Here is a 17,460-nt window from a genome sequence, read left to right on the forward strand (position 1 = left end):
CGCACGAAAGCCTACTGAAGCAGAGGTCAAGCCTTGCTGCACGTGCCCTCACTATGTCAAAAGAGGAGAAAGGGGAATGGTTCTCTGATCATATTTGAACATAAACCCCAAAGAAAGGAGGTAGCAGAGCCCTTCCTGTGACTGGAACTTGTCTGGGAACAACTGCTACTCACCTCAGGCAAGGTATAAGCCCTGCTATAAGAGTTGCTGCAATTATTTACCCAGACTTTCTTGGATACCCTCCCAGATCTAAACACAATAGGGGCTTTTCAATGTATTTGTTATGGCAATACGGAGCAGGTAGCAGGCAGATCTATGTAGGTTTTTCCAAACAAGTTTTGCAACAGGTGCCTGCTTTTTCCCAGTTGACATAGTGTTCTTGGATTTTCAAAAAGCTTTCGACAAAGTACCTCACCAAAGAGTCCTGAATCTTGGAGCAGTCCGAGAACAAGATGAGAGGTCCTCTGGGTGGATCAGGTACTGCTTAAGTAACAGGAATTACACAGTAGGAGTAAATGGACAGTTCTCCCAATGGAGTGACATAGAAAGTGGAGTCCACCATGGAACAATGTTAGCATTTGGGTTTTTTTGTTTAACTTATTCATAAATGAACTAGAGTTAAGGGAGAAAAGTGAGGTAGCCGAATTTGCTGATCATACAAAACTGTTCATGGGTGGTTAAAACAAAAAAGGAATTGCAAAGAGTTCCAAAAGGACCTTTCCAGATTGACGGCATGGGCTGTAAGATGACAAATGCAATTCAACATAAACAAGTGATACATGGGGCAAAAAAAATACTAATTTCACATATATGCTCATGGGGTATTTCACACAGCACATTGTTAGATTATGGAATTTTCTCCACCAAGAAATAGTGATGACCACCAAGTTGTATGGCTTTAAAAGAGGATTAGACAACTTCATATCTGGAAATATTCTACACATTGCTTTCTAATTCTCTGAATGTACAGACCCAGAGTCGAACTAGAGGAAATGAGCTATCATGTTAATGCCTTTTAAAAAGGGTAAACAGCAGGTATGAAGGGCCAATCCAGATTGGGGTCCTGATGCAGAACAGGGGTCCTCTGCCTTCTACTTGCATTGGAAGAAAAACTTTCATTTGCGCAAATGGGAGCTTTTTCTTCAGTGAAGGTGCAGGGCTGCCAACTGGGCTTCCGACTGCAGAGGGGGTGGGTGCTAACGAAATACATCCCCTTATCCCCATCCAGGGTGTTAATCCAATTCAGGCCCTCTGCACCTGCTGTTTGCTTTAAAAAAAATCATTCATGCAATTGCTAAGGTTGTGCATGGTGTCTCATCTAGCTTGGCTCTAAGGTAAATAGAAGCCCCACTTATTTACAGATGTTTTGAAATAACTCGCCAAAGAATTGCTTGATTGCAAAACAACAGGGAAGTCATGCATACTGGATATACTGAAGACAATCTCTCAACAGTGACAAGGTAATGGATGCTCATGTGCAGTCTCCCCTCCGAATGAGCTGAAACATATTCTATTCTTTTTTAGCTACTATTATAGAATGTCTGGAAATAGTTCTCATAACAAAAACACAATACATTAATTTTTTATAATGTCCATGAACCACAGCATTCTGGGCACCTGACTAACTGAAGCATAAGAATCATAAAACACAAAAGACAGATAAAATGTTATGAGCTAGTGGCAAATCAATATTTCAAAAGCAAGTCACTGTGTCTTGCCGAAAACATTCTCACATTAAATTAAAAAACCTTTTTATTGCCTGATCTTAAGGATTGCTTACAATAGTATGTTGTGCTCATGTTGATGCTGCTTAAGAAAAGCATATATGGCATCTATTTTAATATAAAAATGAATGTTTCCTGGGTTTTATTTGCAGGAGATTGGAGGGGCATATGTTTTGAACATATATCTCAGTAGTGAAATAGATATAGTACATGTATACTCCTTAGGTGATACTGACAGCATTTTACAAGTGATGAAATGCAACATTGCCTTAAGTGTTTGGGATGCTACATTCCAATAGTGTTGGCAATGCAAACAAATATGCCAGTGCAACTATTGAAGACACAAATGCCGACTGCATTACAGTGACTCATGCTCTGCTCTGTGGCATGAATGAGCAATTCACAGCTATTTCAAAGTGTTTTTTAAAAAATAAAAAATTATTTTAAACTTTTCATCTATGCTTTACTTGACATACTCCAGATGATATGCATTTCACCAATTAATCTTCCTCATCAGGATCCAAAACTTTCCTTTTGTTGAACTTTACCGCTGTTTTCTTCTCAGTTTGCTGACTCACTTTTTCAAGTATTTCTATCAACCCTTATTCAGTTACCTTCCCATCTAACTGCCCATCTGTATAAGGTAATTTCCCACTGCTGTTGCCTTTTCCAGTTTCACAAGCGCTAAATTACTTAATCTGGCACGAGCTGCCTGATCCAAAAGTTGAGCCAGAATGTTATTCCTCGTTTCTGATTTGGCTTCTTGCTCTGAGATGTCACTGGAAGGATCCTGTGGGCCAGGAGACCTGGCGCAGTGTCAAAGGCGACACCCAGGGAAGGGTCCAGGCCCGGTGCCCCCTGCTCAGTGCTTTCCCCTTTGGTGGGGAGAATGTTAATAATAATAATTTATTATTTATGCCCCACCCATCTGGCCGGGTTCCCCCAGCCACTCTGGGCGGCTTCCAACAAAATATTAAAATACAGAAATCCATCAAACATTAAAAGCTTCCCTAAACAGGGCTGCCTTGAGATGCCTTCTAAAGGTCTGGTAATTGTTGTTCTCTTTGACCTCTGGTGGGAGGGCATTCCACAGGGCGGGTGCCACCACCGAGAAGGCCCTCTGCCTGGTTCCCTGTAACTTGGCTTCTCGTAGCGAGGGAACCGCCAGAAGGCCCTCGGCGCTGGACTTCAGTGTCCAGGCAGAACGATGGGGGAGGAGACGCTCCTTCAGGTATACTGGACCGAGGCCGTTTAGGGCTTTAAAGGTCAGCACCAACACTTTGAATTGTGCTCGGAAATGTACTGGGAGCCAATGTAGGTCTTTCAGGCGGTGTTATGTGGTCTCGGTGGCCGCTCCCAGTCACCAGTCTAGCTGCCGCATTTTGGGTTAGTTGTAGTTTCTGGGTCACCTTCAAAGGTAGCCCCACATAGAGTGCATTGCAGTAGTCCAAGCGAGAGATAACTAGAGCATGCACCACTCTGGTGAGACAGTCCGCGGGCAGGTAGGGTCTCAGCCTGCGTACCAGATGGAGCTGATAAACAGCTGCCCTGGACACAGAACATGCCCTGGACATGTTGTTAAAGGTAGGATAGAATAAAGCAGAAAATTCAAAAGCTTGCTAATGTAAATGTTACATTGACGTGGCAGACAAACAGTGCAATCCATGTCTGCTCAGACACAAGTCTGATTGAGTTCGATGGGTCTTACTCCCAGGTAAGTACAGTTAGGGTTGCATTAAAGACAATATTTTTTTTAAGACAAAGAGATCAGGGGTGTTGATTTTGCTTTGAGATTAGCTGTACTGTCTGAGCTGTGGCTTGATGTTGCTGTGGAAAACATTCTTAAGTGGTTGGGCTGGGTATGTTTTTAATTGGCTTTTATATTTGCAGTGAGGTTTTAGGTTTTGCACTGTTGTTATTTGGTAGCCTTTTTTGTGTGGTGAGCTGGGTGGGCACTGCCTGGAAAAGCAACCTAGAAATATTTTTGAAACAAATAAAATGGATAATGGAGCCAGCATGCACACAGATCAGTTTTTGCAAACCAAAGGGCCTGGCCAAAGTGAGCATCCTTATATTAATTTTATTAAAATGTTGATCTCCTAGCCTGCTGGTGAAAAGCACCACATAAGTGCTTGTGGTGACATGGAGCTTGTGGTTTCTTGACTGGTGGCACTAATGTTGTGGAATGCACTGAAATATGAGAGGTGCTATCAGTATTGCCATTCCACCATATTTTGAAGGTGCACCTGTTTGCACAGGCATTGCTTTTGCTCTCTTGCCTGTTTGAGTGGCTGCGTTGCTTTAATGGAACTGTTTGATTTCTTATTTTAATTCTAGATGTTTACATTTTTGTTTCAATATGATTGCTTTATTGTGAATTTTAATTTCTGTAATAGTATTATTATTTTATTAATGATGTGCTTGGTTTTTTATTTTGGAAACTGGTTAGTTAGAAGTCTGTTTTGGCAATAAATGCTGAATAAATAACAAGACAGCTTACTTCATTCAGAACGACAATTGTATTTTTTTTAAAAAAAAATGGACCCCAAAGTACCCAATTGGTCTTTAATATCAACAAATGCCCTCTGCAGGACTAGGAGCTACAAAATACTTTTTGGCTATCTGTAGAAGTGGCCCTGGTGCAGAGTAGAGAACAGAGGCAAGGACTTTCCTTTTCTGGGAAACTATGAGAATTCTCTGTCACAGAGAATAAGACTGTTTGGTCCCTTTGCTAGAGTCCTAGGTTTTAGCTCAGGCATCCCCAAACTTCGGCCCTCCAGATGTTTTGGACTACAATTCCCATCTTCCCTGACCACTGGTCCTCTTAGCTAGGGATCATGGGAGTTGTAGGCCAAAACATCTGGAGGGCCGCAGTTTGGGGATGCCTGTTTTAGCTCCATGGCAATTTCCTCCCAGCACTAGATGTCAGTTCTGGCATCTCCTACACGGCAACTTTAACATGTAATTTGGCAGCCTGAAAGCTGCAACAAATGTATGCTGTTAGGTATCTCTGACAAAATCCAATAGACTTTGTAGGTACAGCTTTGGTAGTTCACATCCCCTTTATTCAATGGATATTATCTTTATGAAGAAGCCTCAGTTTCATTTCAGTAATATTCTTGCAACTGCCTTCTGCTTGATGCAGTGACATTTTACAAGACTTTGTGAGTGGTGTCTCTGTCTCATGTGTCTAGTAAGTAGAAATGGGCTGAAGTTAAAGTAATTAAATATACTCTTCTACAGAGCTGAGATTCATTCATCTGTCTTGGTGATTGTTGCATAACAATTTGGCAGATCACCCCACTCCTGAAGAATTTTTTTAAAAAATCACCAACTTTTGTTGCTATAAATAATTCCTACAAATCCCCTTTAATTTGTTCAGGTTGTTGCTTACTCTTGCCAAAACTCCACTTGCTTTCCTTCTGTAATTATTTTTAATATGGTGAAGTTGTTTGGGCTTTTCTGAAGTGATACGGTTAATTGCCTTTTTCTTTAGTTGTTTGCAAGCCTCTGGGCTATGCAACAGTGGTGGGAGGCAGGATGTGTTTCAGTGCTCAAGACCCATTCAAATCTGTGTGAGGGGAAGCTGTACTCTAGCATTGGCCCAATGGCACTGGCAACATATTTATTTACAGGTATCAAAGGATTGAGGGAACAATCTGAGAAATTGCGGCTCTAAGGATAAAACGAAGAGCCTAATAAAAGTTTCTGGTTGATTTAAAAGTAAGCATATGCTTACCTTAGTAAATACTGGTACAATTATTTCTAAGGTATTGTTTGTGCCAGAGACCAGTACACATTATACCATCTGGTGCAAAGACAAGCCCTGTTTACATATCCAGTCCGTCTTTCCTGTAATTGATTTTTTAATTACTTTCTGAAGTATTCTCGAAGACAAAAAACAAAACAAGATTGTCATTAGGCTTCACCTTAGGGCATTATAATAATAAAAGTCTGTCCATGTTAATGCATATCACGAGATTTTGTCAATTCTTACTAGTGCCAAAATCTGTATATTGAGAATGTTTCCATTTTTTTCTGCTTTATTCTTGGAACACTTTAGAATTTCCTTAAAATTTAGAATGGGGTATGGGTTTTTGAGCCTGTCTTATCACTGTCCATGGGTGGTGTGAATGATTTTCTTTCTTGTAAACTTTTCTTTAGCACACTGCAGCTTCCCTGGCTGCCTGAACTTCCTGATCTGAAAAATCCCCATGGGAGGAATTACCTCAGCATGGACACCTAGGGAGGCTGAAGAGTGCAGGCCACTGCTGAGATGCCTTGTAGAACGAAAGAAGGGACCCTCAGCCATCTTAACAGTTAGGGAAGTGTGGCAAAAAATCCTGCACCCTCCCATAAGAATTTCACAGAAGTTTTCTATTCCCTTTGATAATCCTTGAATGCAATTTCTTTTCTCATGAACTGATTGAGTATGGTTGAAGGAATTTTTTTGACAAAACGCTACTTCTCACCACTTCTGAACTACCTGATAAAATATGATAGCAATAATTTATATTGTCCAAACCTTATATAGGAGTATCATTGTTCTGATCCAGTTATTACTGCTTATGATTATTATCTACTCATGCCTTTTATATGTGCACACAGGTCTGTAGGCCCGATTTCCATGGTTACGGTACCTTGAAAAAAAGCAGAGAAATTATGGGAATTAGGCCCACTCAGAATTACAGTAAGTTCCATTTATTTACAGTTATATCCCATGGTTCTCCCCCTCCCCATTTCACCCTCACAACAACCCTGTGAAGGAGGTTAGACAGACAGGTTATGACTGGCCTAAGGTCACCCAGTCAGCTTCATGGCTAAGTGGGGATTTGAACCCTGGTGGCTCAGTCTGACACTCTAACCACTACACCATACCAGCTCTCCAAGTCACTTGGGCTTCCTCTTGGATAGGAGAGTATAGTTTTGGAGTCTTAAATCAGGGATGGGGAACCTGCAACCCTCCAGATGTTGCTGGACTCCAGCTCCTCCAGCCATCATGACCAACATCTGGATAGGCACAGATTCCTCATCTCTGTTTTAAACAAATAACCTAAGAGAATATGAGAAACCATTTTGATTAAACTTCTGTTTGCTGAACCTCAAGACCTTAAGAGGTTTTCATATATTGTGGGCCTGATAAGATTCTGAGTAATTAATTTAAGTGCAGAAGTTTGTTAACATGCTCACTTAGAAGCCCCATTAATTGCAGTTAGATATATTTATTCTACTTAAGCACATTGACAACTGCAGCCTAACTCAATTTAAGTCAGGCATCCCCAAACTCAGCCCTCCAGCTGTTTTGGGACTGCAACTCCCATCATCCCTAGCTAACAGGACTGGTGACCAGGGATGATGGGAATTGTAGTCCCAAAACATCTGGAGGGCCAAGTTTGGGGATGCCTGGCTTAAGTGCATGAGCCAATTCCAGGACATTTTCCCCCTTGCATGGAAGAATACTCTAGACCAGGCATCCCCAAACTTCGGCCCTCCAGATGTTTTGGACTACAATTCCCATGATCCCTGACCACTGGTCCTGTTAGCTAGGGATCATGGGAGTTGTAGGCCAAAACATCTGGAGGGCTGCAGTTTGGGGATGCCTGCTCTAGACAATACCTGTGAAGGCATATTACATTACTGTAACCTGTTATCCATCTAGTTTTTGTAGGAAAGACCATGATCAACAGACCCAATCACATTAAGCAATTAGTGCTCAATACATCACAAGTGCTATGCTTAAAGTTCAGGCTTCCAGCTATTCTGCTACCAGCTCTTTATGATGAGATAACATTAAGTTTGGGAAGGGCAGACATAAATTGACAACAGAAAGTTAAAACAAAGGCCAGCCAGGAGTCCAGCCCTGCTCTGTATGTCGAAATAATCACCCTGCTGTCCATCAAAATATGGCTTGGGGCTAACACAAAACTGAATAATATGCATGCATATATCTAAGCTAGCATTTGCCTTCTGCCTATTAATCGGGGACAGATACCTACCAGGTATTTAAAAAACAATTTAACAATAAAGGTATATATTAATGTAAGGAGTCTACTCAGTCAGTCAATCTCTTATCATGGTCAATGGTCAGTGTTCAGAAAGAAAGTTCATTCAAATATATAAAATAGTACCAAACAAAGCAAAATAGGAAACCACAGCAATAAAATTACTAATACCATATTACTACTACTACCACTACGGCACTACTACTTGTACCCAGCCCATCACACTGGGTTGCCCCAGCCACTCTGGCATAAAAACAAATGAAATTATAAGTTTACAAAAGTCCCTGGCAAGTTTTACATGCAACAGCCAATCCATCTGATCGTCCTGGGAATTTCTGTAAAAAGGGTTTTAAAAAATCTTATGTACCTCACAATGAAAAGAGCAATGCATAAGAACATGATTTATTGATTCTTCCTCTCCAGATTCACAGGAACATTTACATTGACAAGAGGGGATTTTCTTTGAGTTTACTGTACTTTATGTGTTTTGGCCAATGAAACAAGCACTTAAGATGGCAACCCTCTACCCATTCATCTGAGAGCAAGTCCCCTTGAACTCAGTGTGTTTTACATCTGAGAAGGCAAGTATAAGCTTGTGATATCATCAAAAGAGCATGATATATAAGCAAAGTAATAGAAACATTTGTGTGCGTGCATTTAATGAACATCACATGAGACATACGCACTTTCTTGCTGCATCAGATGTTTGGCTAAAAGCAGGGCTTCCTATATTTTGTAGCAAGTTTAAATTTTAAATTATTACTTTAAGTTAGAAGTAAAAAATTACCTTTCTCCATCAATGGGAATGGATGAGGATGAACTGTGCACACAGTTTTTGATCTCCACAGCACCACCATGTATGCTATTGTGAGGCCAGGGTTCAAATCCTCCTTTGGCTATGAACTTTTGCACTTCAGAAATTCATTCGCCCCCCCCTTTTCTTTTTTTCTTTTTTACCAAAAAATAATAATGTTCCCAATCAAAAGCAGCAAAGCTGTTAGTCAAATAAGTAAACCAATAAATAACAGTGAGACAAGTTAACCCACTATCCTCTTTTAAGGAGAAATACAGAACACATGCTCTTTCAGAATTTCTCGTCTGTGAGAAAATTTTAGAGGCATGAAATATCACCCCTTAGCAAACTCTTTTGCTCGGCTATTTTACTGCCAGCAGGAGGAAAAACTGTCCTGAAAATTGATGAGTCCCGGTAAAAGGATCGACTGGATCCCTTTGCATTATACGGTAAAAACTTGCCGTTCTCATCACTTCTGCTACCTGTTTTCAACTGTAAATATTAGAAAGGAAGGACCTAACACAGTTGATCCAACCTCTAGTTTAGCATTTATATTTCTACACAGTGTAAGGCGGGTGAAGAGACTCTGAGCAGGATACTTTAACAATCACACAACAGATGCTAGGATGGTGACAGAGGAATTCTAGAAACATCTGGTGGAAAAATACGTGTGAAAATCCTTAGGTACTGTACTGTGATTTATTGGTGCTTTTCTGTTGTAGCTTGAACAACATGGGTAAGCACTGAAGTAAAGGGTCGCGGCCCAGTGATGGAAATAACACTTTGCATGCAAAGAATAGCCTTATTCAGGTGTTCTAAAATAACAACATCAGCACAGCACGGCTGGATCAGGTCTGTGATATATCTAGTCCAGCATTCAGATCTCACAGCAGTCAACCAGATGTTTATGGGAAGCACACAAGCAGAACTTGAGCTCAGCAGCTCCCTCCTGCAGTTTCTAGCAACTGTATTTGTAAGCACACTGCCTCCAATAGTGGAGGTTCAACTTCTACTCATGGTTTAACTGTGCACCCATGAGAGGAGTGAACCAGTTGCAAGTAGTTCCAACCCCCTGGCATCAGTGATTGCAATGAGTCTTGAAGGAAGGGGATTCTCTGTGCATAGAGACTTCCATGCAATCAGAATACAAGATTATGCTGGGCTCCATATTGTGCAGAAGATTGTACAATGAAGGCTCACTTCAGACATTTGCATTGCAAATTCTGGCGCTAAGGGGAAAGTGCTACTCAGCACAAACCTGCTTCCCATTTATGTGTATAGCTGAACCATACCGGTAGATAGATCTGTTAGATCTGTGGTAGAAGGTCCCTCTCCCAGGTTCAATCCCTGGTGTCTCCAGGTGGGGCTGGGAGAAACTCTTGTCTGAGACAAAGGCTTGAACCCTAACTTTCTGTCTGTGAAGGAACAGGGTGTTCACTGAATGAAGTTGATTCCCTTCCCCCTTCTAGGCATAGAAGTCAGCTAGAATGGCAGTTGAATCTTACTCCTCCCACCACACTTAAGACAGCAGCATAGAGTGGCCACAGCAGGCTTTGTAGATGGGAATGACCAGAGGTCATAGAAGGAATAGCCGGAGGGCTGTCAATGCTGCCACGCCCCTATAAAATCTACCGCCTGAGGTAGTCACCTCATGTTGCCTAATGGTCAAGCCAGCCAGCCCTTTGGAAGGAGTTATTTCTGCACAACCAACCAGAAATGTAAGATACTTACATTTTATGTAAGTTGTACTATGTGTAATAGCTAAGCGAGTTACTAGCTCTGATTAACATATTAAGTTGCATTTTAAAAAAATAAAAATATTCAGCACAATGAAAATCAAGTTGAAAGACAATGCCCTACTGTTATAAACAGTGGTGATGAATGAAAGACAGAGGAAAATGGAGTTTACATTCACAGTAGACACTACCCCCCTTTTCCCCCAACCTGAAATATGTGATGATTCACTATCAACCATTTCCCAGAGGGTGGCAGCAGGATTCTCTCATCAAGCAGACATTCTCAGAGATAGTAGCTTTTTATGGGTACAGTTTGCAAAATTATGTAACTGATACAATTTACGGTTGTTGAGCGGCATTAGGCTCAGCTATCAAATGTACATATCACCTCTTTTACTACTGGTGTGAAATGAAGTCCCCATTCTTCATAAAACAGCAAGGCTTTGCCCTTCCAGTCATCATTCAAGAAAATCCAATAATTAACTGCCCGTAGAGATTAGGAACAGGCCCACATTCACCGGGATTCCAAAAACCAACCAGAGGTTTCACACAACTCCAAAATGACCCAAGTTCTGTTTGTACCATAGTATTTCTTTTTGCTAGATTTTTTAAAAAGACATTAAATTGGCTCCCTTATTGTGATAATTCAGTTCATTCACATCTTATATATACCTGAATTTTTCCATTGCAGAGAAAGCCACCTAATTGGTTTGATGTTTTTGCACTTCTTTAAGTAGTCACTGAGACCAAATGTGGGTCATAAGAGCATTGCAAGGAACTTTGCCACATTGCCAGCTGCTGTTATTTGGGACAGTGACTCAAGGATTACCGGTATGTAGTAAATGGCCCTGAACAATAGTGTGGTGCATGAAAACTGGATGTGTGGGCTTTTTATATTTGCACATGTTCAAAATGTCTGAAGCAAGCCTCGTGCATCTCACCAGTGGGAAAGTGTGCTCCTAATGCAAATACTTAAACTGCCTGAACAACTATAACCAACAGCACTGATTTGTTAAAGCTGATGTTCCTATGGATAAAAGGAAAGCAGAAAGAGTGGAGGGAACTCTGCTTCCCATTCACTTCATATCCTCCTAACAATCATTCCCTCTATTTCTGATGGATACCCACAACCTCAAAAAACTTGACCCTGGTCTAAGAAGCACCATTGCCTCTCTCAGCTGAATATCACCATCTGGGGAAAATGGAACCAGATTTGTTTCTTCTTAAGATTGCACAAATACAATACTGTATACAAATTATAGCCATTGTACCTATCAGTAGCAGGCCACTTTTTTAAAAAAAGAAAAACAACCCCACTTCAGTAATTTACAGGATGCAAGACACATGCACCTACTTAAATGGAACTCATAAAGGGCAGAGGAAATGCCAATTTGACCATTAAATGTCTCATATAATAGTCATAACTCTTCCCTTCACAATAGGGCTAAGTGTAGACATTCTTCCTGCATCCAAGTACAGTAGCTATAATGTTATGCCTGCATAGGAACTCCAAAAGTAAGTGTTAATCTCAGAGCAAGCTGTCAAAACATTGCAGCACTCTTGGATTACAAAGCTAGACAAGAGTGTAACATTAAGGCAATGTGAGTATGTCTGCTGGATACGGCCCATTTAACGCTAAATATGGAAGTTCTGCCTATAGCAGCTGTTTCTTCATGTCACAGCAGGGCTGAGAATGATGCGTGCTGGCAAGGATGAGAGCGAGCCGATGCAACAGGTAGAATTTCTCTCCCTGAACGAACACAAGCATTTGACTAGATGCGAGATTTGTTCAATCAAATGCTGCTGCAGCTGAATCCAGCACGAAAACCAAAAGGCCTACTTCACACGTCAACAAAAACTTTTGAAATGACAGAAAAGGCCTGAAGGAAGCACGGGCTTGATTGTTCATCTTTGCTTAAGCGGCTGGTTAGCAGTTAAAACCTAGCTTTCCAAGTCCCATCTTGTATTTGAGGGAAATGGTGGCAATAGATGCAGGGCCAGACTTTTTTGGGGGGGGGTTGCCATGGAGCTGATGGCTCCCCAGCTCCCAACAACCTCTGCCACATGTGTTATTTAACATGATCACTGTTTTGGCAACGGTGCCACTCATCACCCTCCATTGGCCCTCAAACACAAACCCTCCAACACTTTGAAGCTAAAATCAAGGATGCCACCTTCCCGCATTTTTATCATGACAGCATGGTGGCCGTTTTGGTTCCCATGATCTCACACAATTTTGTGCTGTAGCATGGCACCCCAAAAAAGGTGCCGGGGGGGGGAAATCATGTGAGATCATGCCAACCAAAACGGCAGCTGTTCTTTAGCAATAAAAAAATTGAATCTCCAGGACACTTGTGGTGTATGCAAAGATGCTTCTGCAGTGAAGAGACAACAGAACTTTTGAATGGAAGCCAAGTTGTTCCTCATCTAAGTTACCCTCATCATGAAGTTCTCCCTGGACTACACCAATAAATTTCATGCAGCAACAGAACAGGGCACTACATTTTGCATAGCTTAAAAAGACTGACTCTCACCAGAGGTGGGACCTGAGCTTAGTCACCATTGAAAAGTGGCAAGACTGCCCACTGCTGAAAAGCATCCAGGCGGGGATGGAGATGAATGGTGCTGTGGCCCTTCCAAGCCACTGAGGCCCATGGCCAGTGCCTGACAGTTTGTACCAGGCCCACACAGTTGCCAGCTATTTATTGAGAAAGCTTCTTTCAGCTTCTAAACAACACATCTTAGATGCATCACACAGTGGAGGACTGAGGGGTGGGGAGTGGCCCTGGGTGCAAAATTCTGAGGGGGGGTGCAACCAGGTGCCCCCACACAGGTGCTGGGTTCCACAGGGAATCCCCTGGGCATTTTAAAAGGCCTCGCAGAGGAGTGAAATGGCTAGGAAGATTCATGCCTGAGTATGCACATCTGTTCAGCTCAACTCTGCTCCCTTCCCTTCATGGTTGAAGGGAAGAAAAGCAGCCTATCAAATTCCCAGCACCAGCCAGCTAAAAGCTCACACCTTCAGCATGCTGCCAGGATCTCCTGTCAACAGAGATGCACATCCTAAAATGCCGCAGCTAAAACAACCCTTGCATTTTTTTTAAAGTCCCCCAAATGCTTCATTTTTAAAGCAATCAATACATTAAAAAATGCAACACCAAGCTAAGGAAACACTATGAGCTCAACTGTGGGCGGCAAAGGACAGGAGCAGACATGTTTTAACCAAGAGAACTAGGTTTTAATCACAGTAAATTGTTTTCTCGGGGCACTTCGGCCACTGTAATTTGAAGCCAAGCCCCATCAATGACCCTTAGGGTAATCACATTTTAACTTTTGTATGTTTTAAAGTAGGATTGAATTTTTTCTTCGTCTTGGTCTTTTTGTAAACCACTTTGAGGGTTGGGTGTTTTAAAACATCAAGCGGTGTATAAATTGTATGAAATAAATAAATCCCAGATCAACCATGAAGCTCGCTGGGCGACCTTGGGTTAATCACAATCTGTCAGCCTAATTTGCTTTGCAGGGTTGCTATAAGGATTAAATGGGGAGGAGAGTAGGCCACCCAGAGCTCTTTGGAGGAAAGGCAGGATATAAATGCAACAATAAAATAAAATAAATAAATGAAGTCTGAGCCAAAATATCTGCAAGTAGCAGAAGCAGAGACAAATAACAAGGGACTATGCCCCTCTTGTAAGCTCCCCAGATGCAACTGTATGGCCATGTTTAGAAACAGTTGTGCTGGTTGGGGCTGCAGTGCATGTGGTCCCCAACATCTGGTGGGCCCAAGGTTGGAAAAGGTTGGACTGGGAAAGGTAGGACTAGATAGATCTTTCTTCCCATCCTGCCGGGTTCTTATGTTCGTACTCTTTGTATTCATTTAGGATTAGTCTGTCAGTTTCTCCAAGTAAGCGTTTGGTTTCAAGGAGCCTCGGCAGTGATCCATCTGCCAGACACTCTACAAAATTTGCTTCCCAAAGATGGAATCCCCTCCACAAATATTTACAAGGAGGGACTATTGCCATAATATCTCTCTGATGTTTCTCCTTCCTGGTTGGTGCTACTACCCAGGAATTCCAGAAACTGCTTAACTAACCTACCTGCTATTATTAGGACAATCTTATATTGATTTGGTTCCAGCAGGTGCAGATTGCAAAGGAAACACTTCCAGCCTATGTAATTTAATTTCAAATTGCTGCTGTGAATCTGAAACCTTCAATTAAAGTATTAAATATACTCCCTCTTAGGGTTGTTTCTGTCTTCGCTGCAATCCAAACAAATCTGCCCCAAGGCTTATCACAGCAAAGACATTTCCCACCAACACCCCAAGGTTAAGTCAGTCAAACAGCCAGAGATACTTGGGCTCAGATGCTCGAGTTAATGCACGCCTTAGGCAGGTGAAGAGCACTGGAGCATTCAAGAGTGAAAAGTCAGAGTAAAGGTGATAAATTACCATAAGTGAAACCTAATGCAAGGCAAAGCTTACCATAAGAACAACAACTGTGATTGTATGTCACCACCAGCTCCAAAGATGAACGTCTCCTTCCCAGATTTAGTTCAGGGAACATTTATTTAATTACATGAGGTGGCCCAGAATCATTCTTTGCAAACGTGTCTTATCTCAGTTTTCTCATCCACAATAAGCAACCCGTTTTCTTCTTCTTCAGAATTCCTAATTGTTATTCTACATTAGTGCAAATTGATTTGCTACTTAAGTTAACTAAACATCCTTGGATTTATTGCCCCAATATAGCCTTATGCAGGTGTGACAATTAAGGCAGTTTAAACACATGGGAGGCAGTGGTGATGCACTGCTTAGCCCTTTCTCCCATGGTTGCCGTATCTTTAACTTTGGCTGCATTCATACGTGGGGTTTAATATGTTAGTTTAGCTCCTGCCATATAGCGCCATGTTGCAGTAAATGTCATTCAAACAACAACTATCCATGAATGTGAACAGATGCCAACAGAGATATTGGTTCTGCACACCCTGTATGCACATGATTCATCTCTCCTCCATCCATGCTTACCCTCCACATTCAGCCAATTTTCTGGACTTTACCTTTCACCATGGATTTCTATGCCAAAATAACAGCAGACTTTCTAGTCAGGCCAACTTTTTTTAAAAAAAGTGGGAGCCTTGAAATGGGCAAGGGAGAGCGGTGCATCCTGGTTCATCAGGTGAGAGGCTGCATTTTGAACCTTTAAAAAGGGCAGGGAAAGTGCCATGCAACGCCCCCTCCCCGGTGATTTTCCGAGTTAAGGGGGCTGCAAACAGATTTTTTTCCTCTGTAATCAAATAACATGGAAATGAGTGCTAAATTTGAGCTATATTCCATTGCATTTCATTAGTTTTCCAGAAGTGGCTTTTTATGTCGTGAGAAATCTCAAATATAATGTGCAAACTGCAGTGTGGATGCACTCTGCATGGAAAGTGACTTGTCCCAAGTGGGGAGACTTTGGTCTATATAGAAACTCTCTGAACATTTCAGAACCCTGGTAAATGAATGAAGCTACTGCAGCATGGAGCAGAACCAGCATCCACATTCCTACTCCCCACCACCAACTGTAATGCCTGCATAGGGCTAATGTGTAAAAAAAAATTTTTTTAGTGGAACCAAATCACTTTTATTGGGCATTTGAGTTACAACACAAAAAGAACAATAGATGGTTTTATACAGTTATGGACAATAGTATGGATAAACAAAAAACAACAACATGCACAGCTGTGTAAGAAGGTAAGAGTCCCTGCTGAAACATTCACGGGAGGTTTAGTTTTCACTGTCACTTTCTCCCAGGATGTGCTTGTCAAAGAGATACTCTGCCATTCCAGATTTTGGTGCCCCCATCTTGCGCAAGTTGGTCACATGGCCAGACAGTTCTTTGATGGATTTGACTTGCTCATCCAAGTAGTGGGTCTCAATGAAGTCGCATAAATGGGGGTCATTTTTGTCAGTTGCCAGCTTGTGCGGTTCCAAAAGTGACTGGTTCACATACTTTTCCAAGTGCAAAGCACACTCCATTGCTGTCAATCCACTCTCACAGTCATCACGATCTGGTTTTTTGATTTCACGCAAGAAGATGCGGCCGCCTCTCTGCTTCTGCAACTTCATAAGTTTCTCTGCATGCTCACGCTCCTCGTGGGGCTGGTGAAGGAAGTACTTGGCAAAGTTCTTCAGGGCCACATCATCACAGTCAAAATAGTAGGACATGCTGAGGTACACGTAGGAGGCGTAGAGCTCCAGGTTGATCTGCCAGTTGATGACAGCTTTGCAGTCCTGGTGGTAGTTCTGGCGCACCTGGGAGGGAGACGAAGCCATGGCAGCGCGGCTGTAGGTGGTGCAGCTGGGTCGGGCAGGCGGAGGTGCAGAGGTCAGGTGGGCCCGAGCAGGGTTGGGTTCCGTCCAATCACGGTTGAAGCAGGAACCTCCTCGGCCAGGTCTCGCGGAACAACGTTCTCCTAATGTGTCAATTTGATTTGTAATCAAGTCCTACGAGTCACTGCAGGCAGACTGTGGCATGGTGTCTTTGGCAAAAGGTTGTAGCACTGTGGCCCAACACACTGGTATACGATAGCACCAGCAGGTCAGGCTGCATCTTGCACCTACTGAAATTGATATGAATGAGGATCAAGCTACATATCACACAAACTTATTTTTAAAATGCCATTTTTTAAAAAAACATGCCTGGGGTTTACTTAAAAAACAATTTAAATGAAAATAAAACTGTAAATAAAATAAAATAAACAAACACAAGAACTAAAAGAGGCAGCAACATATTAAAAGCCAGATAAAAGCAATCAGTGATCATCCCTAAGAGGTCTGGTTTTCAATACCAGAATTGAGTTCAGTCTTTTTCTTAGTTTGCAGGTGCAGGGCAGTCAGCCGGACAATTGTGCATATGAAAAGCTGATAATGTACACTTGGAAAAATAGATGGAAAACTATACACATTAAAAACACGTGTTTTAAAAAAGCACTTAACAGGTAATGTCAGGAAAACAAATTGTGTGTGTGTGTGTGTGTGTGTGTGTGTGTGTGTGTGTGTGTAGAATGCACTCAGTTTCTATACTTAAATTGCCCAAACTATATTAAAACACCTTGATGTTTATGTCCAGAACTTCCTCTACTTCTCCTTCGTCTTTGGGCAGTTAATACTTTGCCACACCCTTGTAAATACCCTTAAAGTACTTCTGCTTTTGTGCATCAAG

The 17,460-nt window shown here is 41.9% G+C and overlaps 1 pseudogene across 1 annotated transcript; it reads right to left on the reverse strand.

Moving 5' to 3' along the window:
* Positions 1-15,854: 15,854 nt before the first annotated feature.
* LOC118096301 (ferritin heavy chain pseudogene) lies at positions 15,855-16,715 on the reverse strand (annotated as a pseudogene). The gene has a single exon (XR_015950207.1). The product of XR_015950207.1 is annotated as a ferritin heavy chain pseudogene (transcript).
* Between the last annotated feature and the right edge of the window lie 745 nt (positions 16,716-17,460).

The sequence above is a fragment of the Zootoca vivipara genome, chromosome 5, assembly GCF_965207765.1.
Source record: "Zootoca vivipara chromosome 5, rZooViv2.hap1.1, whole genome shotgun sequence".
In the NCBI taxonomy this organism is placed as follows: Eukaryota; Metazoa; Chordata; class Lepidosauria; order Squamata; family Lacertidae; genus Zootoca; species Zootoca vivipara.